Here is a 13,652-nt window from a genome sequence, read left to right on the forward strand (position 1 = left end):
TTTAGGTTAGGTTAATGCCATAAGTAGATTTAATCATGACTTAGGACCATTCTACTTTTGTCGTCAATAAGCTACGAAGCAGGTATGTTGTGTGTTGAAGAGGGAGTGCTAAACTTTCATCATACTTAGTCGCACAATTATTAGGCATATGATGGGTATAACTTGCAAAAATAGAATCACACAAGCAGAAAAATAGAACCAAAATGGAAACAGCTGCAACCTTTCATTGAACTAACAGCAAATTTGAGAGCCTGTGTCTCTCCAAATACAATCTTACTTAGACAATCCACACCCAAATCAGCTACTCTCTCTAATCTTTACTCTCTTACTACTTGGTACACTCATGCAGCCCTGTGCCCGCCCATAGACTACACTAACTCACATAACAACTTTTGCTAACAAATTATTTCCCTGCAATAACCTCTGCTGACCTGGCAGCCAATTCGTTTTTCCCTTTCTTCCTAGCATAAACATAGGTCAATGGTGGCCTATCAATACCCCTGCCCAAAGACTCACCTTATCCTCAAAGGTGAAATTCAGGGAATTGCTGCTGCAAAAATGTAAAATCTTCCCAAGTTGCTTCAAACTCAGGAAGGTTGACCCACTTGATCAAGGCCTGTGGATGAGTCTTGTGGGTACCTGGGTGCACATCGAGCACCTTCTCAGGTGTAAGGATCCATTCCAGGTCCGCTGCCAGCTCCGGAGGTAACTTAAACGCCTGTTGATGTGGTCCCAAAGCAGTACGGAGGAGCGACACATGAAAAACTGGGTGAATGGTTGAGTTCGGAGGCAGTTTAAGGCGATAGGCAGCTGTTCCTACTCGAGCCATCACTGGAAAAGGTCCGAAAAAATGTGGAGCCAGCTTCTCATTACGGCGTTTAGCCATTGAACTTTGTCTATAGGGCCGCAACTTCACATAGACTAGGTCCCCAACAGCAAATTGGGCATCTCTTCGCTTCCGGTCAGCTTGTATCTTCATCTTTTGCTGGGCTCGCTAGAGATTCAGCTTGAGTAATTCCAATACCTTATCCCTAGCTCTCAAATTCTCCTTAACTGCTGAAACCTTTGTGCTGCCATTTTCAAATCTAATCAACGGTGACGGATCTCTGTGATACACTGCTAGAAAAGGAGTCATTCTTGCTGAAGTATGGTACGACCTATTGTACCAAAACTCTCCCCGATGGCAGCCACCCTACCCACTGTTTGGGTTTTGCACTCACAAAGCATCGCAAATACATCTCAAGGCATCTAATGACAACATCCATTTGTCCATCGGACTGTGGATGATACGAAGTACTGCGCTTTGTGGATGATACGAAGTACTACGCTTTAGTTTGGTGCCTTGTAGGCGGAACAACTCCTTCCAGAAAAGGCTCATAAACACCTTGTCGCAATCGAACACAATGGACCTCGGTATCCCATGTAATCTAACCACTTCCCCCACAAAAACCGTGACAACTGTAGTGGCTGAAAACGGGTGGCAAGAGGTATAAAGTGGCTATACTTGGTGAGTCTATCCACCACGACAAATATGGTGTCGAATCCATTTGACACGGGTAAGCCCTCAATGGAGTTCATTGATATATCCTCCCAAATTTGTTCCAATATAGGTAATGGCTAAAGTAATCCAGCTGAGGATTGGGCCAAATATTTACTTACTTTGTTGGCAGGTGGCACACTCCGCAACATACTTTTGTACATCCTTCCTCATACCTGACCAATAGAGGTCCCTAGCTAGCCTCTGAAATGTCTAGAAGACCCCAGAATGTCCCCCTATGCTACTATCGTGGTACTCTTGAAGTAAGATAGGGACGAATGGCAATGATGATGGAATGACCAGTCGACCTCTAAACCTCAAGCAACCTTGCACTAAGGAATAGCCTCCCGTGTCCCGACCATGACTGATTTCTAGGACGATTTTTACCAATGCCAGATTTTAAGACCCCAGAATGCCCCCCTATTCTTGTAAATCTGGAATGGATATGAGGGTTGGTACCGATATTGCAGCCAATGACACCTCCTGATAAATCCTAGAAAGGGCATCAGTTGCTTTGTTTTCTAAACCCAGCCTATACACAATCTCAAAGTCATAACCCAACAACTTAGTTAGCCACTTTTGATGCTCAAAAGCCACTAATCTTTGTTCTAGCAAGTATTTTAGACTCTGCTGGTCTGTACGAACCAAAAACTTGCGACCCAACAAATAAGGATGCCACATATGTATTGCTAGTACAATTTCCATCAACTCTCGTTCATAAAAGGACTTAGTTCGAGCTCTCAAAGATAGGACCTGACTGTAAAAGACTATGGGTCATTGATTTTGCATAAGGACTGCCCTTAACCCACTGCCTGAGGCATCAACTTCTAGTACAAACGGAATAGAAAAATCAGGCGAGGCTAAAACAGGTACTGAACACATGGCTTCCTTCAAACGAACAAAGGCTTCTTGTGCTTCTTTTGACCACCCAAATGCATCCTTCTTCAACTGATCTGTTAAGGGTCATGCAATTTGTCCATAACCTCTCACAAACTTATAGTAATACCCAGTGAGGCCCAAAAATCCTCTTAATTCTCGTAAGTTATTGGGAATAGGTCATTCGACCATGGCAGCCAACTTGCTCGGGTCAGCTGAAACTCCCTCTTCTGAAATGATGTGACCCAAATACTCAAGTTTTGTTTGCACAAAAAGACACATGTTGCAGTTTGCATAAAGTTGGTGCTGAGATAACAGATCAAGAACCAGCCCCAAGTGACGCTCATGATCCTCAAGAGTGGAGTTGTATACTAAAATTTCATCAAAGAAAACAAGGAGAAACTTTCGCAAGAAGTCACAGAATACCTCGTTCATCAATGCTTCAAATGTGGTGGGGGCATTGGTAAGGCCAAAAGGCATAACGAGAAACTCTTAATGGCCTTCATGTATGCAGAGAGTTGTTTTCTCCACATCCTTGGCACAAACCCGAATTTGGTGATATCCAAATTTCATATCCAACTTGGAGAACACTCTTGCACCATGTGACTCATCCAACAACTCATCGGTGATTGGTATAGGAAATTTATCAGCCATTGTAGCTCTATTCAGAGCTATGTAGTCTACACAAAATCGTCAACTCTCGTCTTACTTCTACACTATCAGTACCGAACATGAGAAAGGACTCGTGCTAGGTCTGACAATTCCGGCTTGCAACATTTCAGCCATCAACCGATCAATTTCATCCTTTTGAGCTTGGGCATACCGATATGGTCTTACGCTAATAAGTCCCATTCCTTCCTTCAAAGAGATGGCGTGCTCTCTTGCTCGTGGTTGTGGCAGCCCTTGCGGCATGTCAAACACAGCTTCAAACTTCTCCAAAATGATCACCTAGGTTGACCGTATTGGGCTAATCTTGGGTTTCGCCTCTACTGCAAAATGCAAATTCCCCGAATATCCCCTTGCAATGTTATCCATGATCCTCCTACTTCAAACTTCATAACCATATTCCACCAGTTAACTTGCATATTCCCCAATGTTTTTAACCACTTGATTCCCAAAATCACATCTGCCTCACCCAACTCTAACGATAGGAAATCAGTAACAACCCGAAGAGTACCCAAATCTAGCTTCACCGAGCTGCAAAGACCATGTGTACGCAATTTTCCTCCAGCACCCAACAACACTTTGCAACACGACATTGTTGTGATCGGGATGTTGGGTGTCTTAACCATGTCCCCTGAAATAAAATTGTGAGTTGCTCCATACCGATGAGCACGGTAACTGGTTGCTGCCCAATCTTGTCTGCCAATTTCATTGTGTTGGCTAAGGTGATTCCAACCAATGAGTTAGGGGATAAGGTGGCCAAGGTCTCTTCACTCGCCATATCTTCAATCGGTTTCGGGGTTTGAGGTGGGGACTCCATTTGTGGACTGCCTTCTACCTCATCCATTATCAAATCATTTGCAAAGCCTTCTGCTCACATTCGTGCCCTCTATGAAATTTTTTTCACATTTGAAACACACACCTCTAGCTTTATGATCTTCGTATTCAGCCTTTGTGATCCCTTCCCAGCCAGCGTCGTATTGGTTGCCTCCAGAATTGGAACCGAAGAAGATGAAGATGTGGCACTGTAAGTCGACGGTGGCTTGGGTGTCCCTGGTGATATGGATGAACGTGTTGGGAAAATTGGGTTGAGAGCAGGCTTGGTTAAGGCTGTCCAATTACTAGGGTTTGGGCCACCCAACATTTAGTGCGCTTCTTCAATCCTTTGGGCCATATCCATTACTTCGCCCAGGCCCACGGGTTTCAGAATATGGATAGCACTCTTGATTTCTTCCTTGAGCCCTTTCATAAAATTGCCTTCTAAAATATGCTCCAGGGTGTTGGGTACCCGAGAAGCTAACGCCTCCCATTTGAGCCTGTACTCCCTCACCATGGATTCTTACTTGACTGATAAAAACTCTTCTGACAGAGACCCAACTGGTTGAGCACGGAATCGAGATAGGAAAAGAGTTTTTAGAGCCATCCACGATGTGATTCTTCTTCGTTGATTCTGTTGGGAAAACTTATACAGGATCTTTATTTATTTTCATATAAATCTAATATTAAAGAAGTTAATATGAGACAACCTAGAACATGTTTTTAAAATTGAATTCAAAGAGAAATAATGATAAGATTACTTACATTATACGCAGCGAAATAATAGAGTCCGTCCTTCAGTTTCTCTACTTTCTGTCGCATGGTATTACCAAGGAACTGAACCGATCTTCAATTATCTTCACAATATTCCAAAGTATCCTTAGAATCACCTAGACTAGAGTGAGCAATATTCAACACATGAGATAGAAGAAGAGAGAAGAACAATAAGGCTTCGAAAATGACTTATGTTTAGAGAGAATATAAAACCTATCAGAAACTTGTGTTTAAAAAATCTGAACTTTTTTTTTGACTTCTCTCTTAACATTGCTTTTAGAGACTCAGTTAGGTCATTTATTTAATCAATAAAATAATAGTAAATTAACAGCCCTAGGTTCTCGGTTTCGTGTTGGACAGCACGAATACGCTGGATCAGGTGCCCTAGCTGATCAAAAGTCTGATTTGATGAAATCCTTCGAAGACAGACTATTCAGCCCGAACAACAACAACAAACTCCGTAGAGAGCTGGGATAAATGCGGGGGTCCAGGTAAAACGACCCAAGGAGATAACCGACGGCCTGCCTCCGGAAAGCTGCTGGTTATATAGAGTGATTGAAACCAGTACCAGCTTATCGCCAACCGTGCTTCCTACCAACTCCGCCATGTTAAGCATGCCGCCAGCGTTCATCCTGAGCCAGGATCGAACTCTCCATGAGATTCATAGTTGCATTACGTATAGCTTCCTTGTTCGTAGACAAAGCGGATTCGGAATTGTCTTTCATTCCAAGGCATAACTTGTATCCATGCGCTTCATATTCGCCATTATCCCGTTGCTTTCTACTTCACTGAGCGAATAACAACACTATACGTTAGCGATTATGAAACCTACTTGACAGGGGAAATTATCATGGGATTTAGGCCCGTGAAATTTCTCATTTGATTATAAGCCCATTAGACTTAAAATCAAGGCTTGTATTATTTTCTATTGATTTAATTAATTAAATAATTATTTAAATCCTTTATCAAATTAATTATTAATAATTTAAACATTGATTTAAACTTATTTATTAATTTAGATACTAATTTATATTAATTAATAAATCTGCCTTATTTTCTCTTTTCTTCTCTAAATTACATAACCCTGTGAAACTATCAAAAATTGACCTGGTTAACTTTGATAATTCTAATGGATAATTAAATCAATTATTTGAGACTATCTAGATGATTTTATCCAAGGTATAGTGGGGACCATGGGCCTCTGAAATCAAGCTCAAATAAGTTATCATAAATGTAACAAATAAATTTACTAACTTATTAATTTCTCGTGACTCCACTAAAGACTCAGAATTGCACTCTTGAATTCATATAATGCTCTATAACAAATATAGATACAATATTAATTATCCATTGTTACAACCATAATTGTCACTCAATCCTCTATAGACGGTCTACAATGAGATGGGACTAAAATACCGTTTTACCCCTCATTGTATTTTATCCTTAAAACACTTAGTTCCTTATAAATGATATTTCAGTAAACTAATTTAATTAATGAAATGAGATCTCTATCATTTAACACCTTGAACCAAACTAAAACGCTTCACTCCTTCATCAGAAGCTATAGTTGTTCATATCTATGATTAACACTCCCTCTCAATTATGCTACCAAGTTCCCAAGATGTAATTGTGGGCTTGTCCGTAGGGTAAGCTTGTAACAAACAAGTCAAAGAACTCAAATAATACAATCAGTTAGAATACTAACCACTCAGAATTGAGATTGAACTTACCTATGGTCAACTATATGATATGACTAGAATAGATAATAACGGTATGTTTACTTATCCTATCAACTGTCAATATCGGTCCAGTCTGATGAACAAATACATCTGATCTTATCTACTTTGCTAATGTTCTGGAAAGAATATAACACTACAATGTGTAAGTAGATCATATCGTAGAATGGAAAGTCAGTGTAAATCTTGTGCACTAACTTATTTTGAACATATAATCATATTTATATTCCACTATGATTATGTCACTATAAATATGATTAGCTATATGCTCGGGATTTAATAGAAGTTTATATTAAACAAATAATCATGAAAATAAAACAAGTGAGCAAAGTGATTGACCAATTCAAAAAATTATTTTTATTATTTTATTGATAATAAATGAGATTACAAAGAAATTGAGTTTTAATTAGTACATAAAACCCCAGTAGATTCTCCCACCGAAACCATGTCAAAGCATCTCCCTCCAAGCCGATGATAGTTGTCTCAAGCATATGTTCTTCAATCATCTTGGACAACAAGAAATACCGTTCTGCTCTATATATACAATCTTCAGGATTTTCCCTAGAAAACAGGGGTAACTCCATCCTTGGGGGACGGTAGTCTCATACAAACCACGAGCCAGAGAAACCCTGGTCGATCTGTGTCATCAGAGCAACTGGTGCTGATCGAACGTCCGGCGAGCCCGATGGTTGGCCTCCCGTCGTTATTTCTCCGTCAACTGCCCGGCGAGCCTGGTCGGTGCTCACAGCTGAAGACTTGCCTACAACTTTTTGAGCTAACTGATTCATCAGTGCAACGATCAATTGCAGCGCCTTTTCCGTTGTAGGCATGCGAACCATCCCTTCTTTCAGTGACCCCAAATCCACTTTCATCGCCGCCATTTCCGACTGCACCTCCTGCTAAAGTTCCGAGAATTTCCCTTCCAAAACCTCCACCACTGCTTAGAATTTCTTTGCCATAGAGGATCATGTGTCTCTTATACCAATTGATAGGTATAACCTGCAAAAATAGAATCACAGAAGTAGAAAACCAAAATGGAAACAACTGCAACCTTTCGTTGAACTAACAAGAAATTTGAGAGCCTGTGTCTCTCAAAATACAATCTTACTTAGACAACCCACACCCAAATCAACTACTCTCTCTAATCTTTATTCTCTTACTATTTAGTACACTCATGCACCCCTGTGCCCGCCCATAGGCTACACTAACTCACATAACAACTTTTGTTAACAAATCAATTCCCTGCAATAACCTCTGCTTACTTGGCAACCAATTCGTTTTTCCCTTTCTTCCTAGCATAAACATAGGTCAATGGTGGCTTATCTAGATACATCGTAATAAGCAAGTATGAATCATTAGCTAAACCACGAGAAATTTCGTAGTATATTTTAAACCACTATCACTAGAGAAGAGACTCTAAATGATTATACACATACACGGCCCAACTAGCCTGCAAGTGCAATATAATTGTCCCTCGTTTACTCTCAAACTTCAGTTTTTAAAAAACACATAAACTGAAGATCTCTCGTCATTCATAGCAACAAATTTGTTGTATTTCTCTCCCTAATTCGTTGGTCTCCTTGTTTTCCCATACTTCGTCAAGGTATGCCTACAGGTTCTTATATTCCCACTCAAGGTATGCCACTTTATAGTGTCTTCTTTGATTTAGCAAAACAATAATGACGTAGAAGTTAGAAGTCTTTTGTAATAATGAGATTTTTATCTTTTGTTTTGTAGAGAAAACACTTCCTCATATGACTTCAATTGTCAATAAAGTCTCTGGCAGTTGAACTTATCTATACAAAGAACCTTATGAGAGCACAGAGAGACAATGGAAAATACGTGAATCAGAGTCTTTGCAAAAGTTCCAAGACTCAGTAAATGATTTGCTATTTATATGAAAGAATTGTACAATGAGATTGTTAAAGGGGAAGTCTAAAACAGTTAACAACTAATTTGTTACAACAGCCAAGATTAAGACAGTAAACAAATTGATCTGTTTGTTAGGCTAACTAACTGATAAGCTATCATTTTCTTGCCTATCATCCCCCCTCAAGCGAAAGAGTGTAGAACACAATTTCAGCTTGTGTTTCAGGTAAGAAAATCTATCAATTGAGAGGCATTTGGTAAGAATATCAGCTACTTGATCGACAGATGGAACATATCGAACATCTAGCTGTTTTGCCAAAATCTGGTCCCTCACAAAATGAAGATCTATCTCAATATGCTTCGATCTTGCATGAAACACTAGATTTGTTGCAAGAGAGGATGCCCCTTGATTATCGACCCAAATGATTGGAGCAGCTGGAAGAACATGCAGTTCAGAGAGTACAGATTTCAGACACTTCACTTCAGTTGCTGTGTTGGCCAGAGCCCTAAATTCACTTTCAGTACTCGAGTGAGCCACACCATGTTTCTTCGCTGGCCAGGAAATAAGATTCTCTCCCAAAAAGATGGCATATCCTCCTATTGATCTTCGATTATCAATGCAGCTTGCCCAACCTGCATCTAAGTAAGCTTCAAGACTTAGATGTAAAGCTGGTTTTAATAATAGTCCATCATGAATCGTCCCTTTAAGGTATCTGTTTACCGAGATTTTTGGAAACTATATTAATAAAAGTTAAGGGAGATTAATGATAAGGGGTTTAGAAGATGTAAACAAGATTTTTACGTGGTTGGAGCGTTAATGAGCTTTAGTCTACGAGACAGTTGTATTAGAGCTTAGAAAGTCTATAACAATGGGGTTTTCTCTTTGTTTTAGCAGAGTAACTGTATACACGCCAAAAAGATATCCCTTCCCCAATGCTCTGTCACATGTATTTATAGGTCCATAGGAGCACTGGGCTTGGGCCGGGCTGACCTGGGCCCAATAAAGGTATAAATACTATTGGCTTCTCTATCGGAAGCCCAATACAAAGGATAAAAACATAAAAGACAAACATTAATCAGAGCTCACTGGGGCAGCCCTAAGCCTATTGATCACCCGACAAATTGGGGCTTTTGGTCTGGGCACTTCGAGTTACGAGGCAGATTCAGGGAACAAGATCAGTCAGAGTAGTGGCGGCACAGGTCTGAACCAGCGGCGTACAATCCCGAGGTGGCCTTTTCCGTAGGTGAAACATGGGGACAACTCCCACGCTTCATGGGGCGGAGTCAGGGTCATGGATGCTTTATCCTGCCAACCCTGAGGGCTCGACCCGGGTTCGTTTGCCTCTGTCCCTCTTCGTTTAGCGTAAGCCCGGATCATCCACCAGGAACCCGAATAGTTTACCAGGCTTCGGGACCGTTTGCATACATCCCAACTGTAACCCCAAACAGTTGTACCTCTCCCGGATGAAGGTCCCAGATCATTCTTCCCGGACACCTTCCGGCCTGGGCCCACACTTGGGTTGTCGAAGTCAATCATACTTCCTGCCAAACGGGCCTGGGCTGGGCCCAACCTCAATTGCCCAGCTAGTGGGCCTGGATAGCGGTTCCGGGCCCAAGGTAGGAAATGGGGATAACATTTACCCCCCAAGCCTTCATTTGGGTCCGCGAGGTGGAGGCTTGCCTTGCTCCTGGATTCTCACGGTTATCTCCCCTTTTCCTGCTTAGAATTGTTGGTCCGTGGCAAGGGGCAGTGCGTGCTGGGCGCATGCAGAGCCCAGACCATTTACCAAGGTCCGGGTTCATTTATTGAAGTCCCGTTTCGCGACGAGGGGCACACGTGTCGCCCAGCAACTGCTGCAACGATGGCACTTGACCCCGAAAGGTCACCAACCATCTCAAGGGTCACTAGGCCTAGGCTAGTGCGTCAGCACGGATTCCGAAGTGTCCCATCTGCATGGGGCTCTTCATTAATGTTTCCGAGCTGAGGTGGACCATAGGTATTGACTGCTTGGTTTGTCTTTTCTTTGCTCCCAGATCATCAGCCATGACATCGGGCGTCACCCTTCATTCGGAGGAGGAAGTCAACAAGGCCCCCGTCCTCCTTCCTGGGTCCCGAACCCCTAAAGGCAACAGATGGGAGATGGACACGGTACCAAACCTGTTCCGGAACTACTGGATGATGTACGTCCTGGAGAAACTCCTGGGCATAGAGTCCACTCCCGGACACTTCCACAACCGCCTGGCCAGGAGAGAGGAGCGGGCGCACACCTCTGTGAGCGGGTTCGGGGCCTGGAGCGCAGGCCACATCAGTGTGGGAGTTACACTCCCGCTTCACGATTACTTCGTGGGGTTCCTAACATTCGTGGGGATCGCACCCTTCCTGCTTCTGCCCCAAGCTTACCGATTGCTTGCGGGATGGCGCGTCTTCTGCGTCGCAAAGGAGATCGCGAAGCCGACCCCCGCGGAAATCTTGTACTTCTACAAGATGGAACCGCAGGTCAACGCCAAGGACAAGACCTTGGACGGCTTCTACAAGCTGAAGCCACGGGGCAACTACCCCGCTCCTACAAGCGCCTGGAAGCACCCCCCGGACGTCCAACATTACTAGTTCATGACGTCTGGGTTCCTCATAGAGAAGAACGCCACGCTGATGCTGGACTTCCAGCGCGTGGGTAAGTGCTTTGCCTGTTCCTCTTTTTCTTTTCCTTTTTTATTTCTCACTGTATTACCTCGGGTGGCAGGACCTTTTGCCCAGACTCCTCTCACCCAGTTCATCTTGGACCGGAAGAAGCTCTACTCTGAGCTGAGAGCGGAGGACCTGGACGTAGGGGGTTACGTCAACACCGACAACCTTCGACTGATCGGACTGCTCGCGGCCCATCAGACAATCGACGCATCGAGCCTTCGGGGCATACAGTGCGAGAAGAATCCCGTCATAAGGGAGCAACTGGCCTTGGAGCATATCAGGGAAGTAGAGGCTACGGCACTCGCGGATGCGGCCAAGCAGAAGAGGGACTTGGCCCAGTCAGAGGCGGCGGCTTCTGAGGAGCTAGAAGCCCTCTTTGAGGAGGCACTGCCGAACACAGGGACCCCCGGGCCTAGCGTATCGGGGCGAGGTAACTCACATTTGATCTTAACTTATTCTCCCCAAGTCCGGGACTTAGCTAGGGATAGGCTAGCACTTCAAGGCCCTCCGTTCGGGGCTGACGGGGAGACGAGACCTTCGTCTCCCGTTCCCGTAGGCTCGGAAATTCTCATGTACTTGTCCGGGTTCCTCCAATACGGGAATTTCCTTAACCTGGACGACATGGGGGATCGAGTCTACTCCTTCGCGTTAGATGAGTTGAGTCATGTCCGGGGCTTAGATAAGGGTTCGTCTCGGGCCACTCTTAGTTTTGACCTCTATTTTCTTGTTAATTGTACTGACTCCTTTTCATTTGTGTTTGTTTCACGAGACTCCGACATGTCTGATCCCGTGGATGAGATGAGGCAGCTTCTTGAAGTCTGGGCTGCCAGGGCATCGACAAAGAAGGCTGCCAAGAAAACATCTGAGGCGCCCGACCCGGATCTTCCCCACAGCAAGGAGACGCCAGGGGCGGATCCTCGACCCGGCCAGGTCGCAATCGCCGTGGTTCCTGTTACGGCCATGGACCCGGCCACCATCCCCGACCTCGCTCACCCCCTGGTGATCGATCTGGAGTCGGAACCTGCAGTAAGCCAGAGTTCTGGGAAGAGGGCCGCGGAGTTAGGCGCGGCGGAGGTGGAAACTGGGAACAAGAGGCCCCGGACGAGGCGGGCTGGCTCGGCCGAAGAGTCATTCGGGGAAAGTTGCCTCACTGCGACGGAGATTCTAGCGACACCAGCCCTTCCCATCCATCCGGCCCTACCTGAGGAGGGGGAAGCCGTTTGCGGGACGAGCAGTCCAAGCTAATTTCCCGGACCTGGGAGAATGGCCGGGAAAGAAGGGACGAGACCTACAAGGCCCTGACAATTCGTCGTCAGGTTGAATTCGCTGAGCACCCGGCGGCCTTCAGTGCCCCTTAGCCGATCGTGGATCGGCTAGTCGCTGAGACGGGCTTTCGCCCTAAGTTGGGGCAGGACACGGCCCCATTCGCGGCAGACCTGCTGGATTAGGCAGGGAACACCATGTTCAACCCTCCAATTGAAGCGATACGCCACCATCGCTAACCCGAACATGCTGTTTATTTCCCAAGCTCTCCGCCATCAAGCCACCGCTATAAGTTTACTTTGCATCTTTCCCTTTTTTTTTTTTTCTTTCTTGTTTAATAAGGATTCTTCTAACTTTGCTTTGTTCCAGAACGCTCTGCTATCCCATCAGAACGCTAGCCCGGTGGCCATGTAGATGGAGATGCTCCATCTGGAGTTGGAGGCGGCCGTAAACCAAAGGGAAGCCGCCAAAGAGGCCTTGGCCAGGGAGACAGCCCAGGCAAACTAGTCCCTGGCCAAAGCGATCGCTCAGGCCGAAGCGGACTGCGCGGAGCTCGATTAGGCCACTCTCCGGCACAAAGAGGCCATGTCCCGGAAGAAAGCCAAGGCTGACGAGAAGATGGCCCTTCTGGAGGCGGAGCTTCTCCGGGTAAAGACCACAGAGGAGGCAGCGGCGGCTCAGTCTATCGAAGACCGGGAGAAGATCAGAGGTTTGGAGGCCCGAATCCATGATATGGATGGCTCGCTTTGCCAGGAGAAGAAGGCCCATGAGGAGACTTGCCGCGCGAAAGAGCAGGCGGACGACATGCTGCGCGTCACCTTCGAGGAGGCCATCTACATGGCCTGGCGCAAGGAAAAGAGCATGAACCTCCTGATCTTTCCTGATCCAGACTCGAAGAGAGCCGAATTTGAGGCCAAGGAGAAAGAAGACGCGGAGCTCCTGGACGATGAAGCCTAGACCCAGATCTTCACCTGGCCTTTCTTTTTCTTTATTTTGTAACACTTTTACGGACGCATACGTGTCCTAGACAATTTGTATTATTTTATACGGTTTATGTTATTTTCGTTACTCCTTTTTTTTTTTTTATATATCACCGTGCATGACTGATCTGAGGGTCTGGTCCTAGTTCCAACGGCCTGCACTAGGTTATTTCTGACTTTAGCTTGTCAACTTGCTTTAATTCTGTCATTGATGAATCTACCCGTCCAGTCCTCAACTTCGAAAATCTAATGGTCCGGGCCATCGAGGTTCGATTAGTTTATTGTGAAACCTAATTCCCTCACTTTAACAGTCACGGGCTATGCCCTTGCCCTGGGGCATACCGGATGCTCTTACCTCTCGGACATCGTTCCTCCGGGGCGGGACCAGCCTGAGGCTTGGTCCTCTTGTTTATATCCCCGGACATCGTTCGTTTGGGGCGGGACTAGCTTGT

Source organism: Humulus lupulus, chromosome 3 (assembly GCF_963169125.1).
Source record: "Humulus lupulus chromosome 3, drHumLupu1.1, whole genome shotgun sequence".
Lineage (NCBI taxonomy): Eukaryota > Viridiplantae > Streptophyta > Magnoliopsida > Rosales > Cannabaceae > Humulus > Humulus lupulus.